A 1321-nucleotide genomic window follows, 5' to 3' on the forward strand; every position below is an offset into this window, starting at 1 on the left:
TAATGGAAGCTGTGTCTCCACTCTTCATCGTTCCATTCGCACCGTTTTTATCCTCTTCCCCCCCTAATTAGCTCTTGACTCAGCTAATTAGCTTCCTCCCTTCCGAGATTCCCTGCGCGTCGACTCCCTTTTTCTCCTCAGAATTCTGCGCTGTATTATCCTCCTTCTCTCCCTCCAAAACACTTTTCAAAAACAAAAGCTTCTCTTTTTCCCCCAAAAAGCACGGCTCCTTTTCCCTTTCAGCATCGGAGTATATATTAGACATACAGACATAAGCCACTGGATTCTTCTTATTCAATTACAATGCATGTTCGAAGGCCTGCCTTTCGAGTTCCACATTGCCCCACTTCTGACAAGCACCCAAAACAGTAAGCCACAACACAAGGTTAGCTGAATATGGCATCTTCTTTATAACTGCTACTGCCTCGCCTAATAGGCCTGCACGAACAAGGAGATCAACCATGCAAGTGAGGTGCTCCACCGTTGGAATGAGGCCATAGTCTTTGCTCATGCTTTCAAAGTAGATTTGTGCCTTACCCAGTTGACCTGTGTGACTGCATGCTTTAAGCACACTACTGAATGTTATCAAGTTTGGTTTTATGCCTTGTGCCCTCATTTTGTCGAATATATAAAATACATCTTCAGCCTTTCCAAGTTGTGCATATCCTGTGATTAGAGCACTCCAGCAGATTACATCTTGCTCTGGAAGTGCATCAAACACATCTTGTGCTTTTGTCGGCAAGCCTAATTTCATATACATATCAATCAATGCAGAACCTACATAAATATCCTTTTTTAGAAATCCTTCCCTAACAACATCAGAATGTAATCCTTGGCCCCTGTCTACAGATCCTGAAATTCCACAAGCTTTCATGATGCATGTAAAGATGAGTGCGTTTGGGGAAACACTGTCAAGTTGCATCTGCTAAAAGCTGTTTATTGCTGCTTCAGCACATTCATGTTGTATATATCCTGCAATTAGGACATTCCATGTGCCTAGATCTCGATAAGGAAGCATATCAAACACTGCTTGTGCCTCTGCCAGCCAGCCACATTTAGCATACATATCAACTAATGCAATGCCCACATCCACATTTGTCTTCAATAGCCCTATCCTATCAATCTCAGCATGTATTTCTTGGCCCTTGTTTATAGCTCCAGCCATGCCACAAGCTTTTAAGGTGCAGACAAGTGTGATACTATCCAAAGAGATATCCTCCTCATGCATTTGTTTGAATAATTGTAATGTCTTGTCTCCTTGATCCTGTTCAACATAGACTGAAAGCAACCCTTCATACTCGCTACTATACTCATACGCAGA

The 1321-nt window shown here is 42.4% G+C and overlaps 1 pseudogene; it reads right to left on the reverse strand.

Annotated features, from left to right (window-relative positions):
- Positions 1-298: 298 nt before the first annotated feature.
- LOC148022788 (pentatricopeptide repeat-containing protein At5g66520 pseudogene) lies at positions 299-874 on the reverse strand (annotated as a pseudogene).
- Positions 875-1321: the final 447 nt, after the last annotated feature.

This window comes from Lygodium microphyllum, chromosome 16 (assembly GCF_053477565.2).
Source record: "Lygodium microphyllum isolate KBCC chromosome 16, Lygodium_microphyllum_v1.1.10, whole genome shotgun sequence".
NCBI lineage: Eukaryota > Viridiplantae > Streptophyta > Polypodiopsida > Schizaeales > Lygodiaceae > Lygodium > Lygodium microphyllum.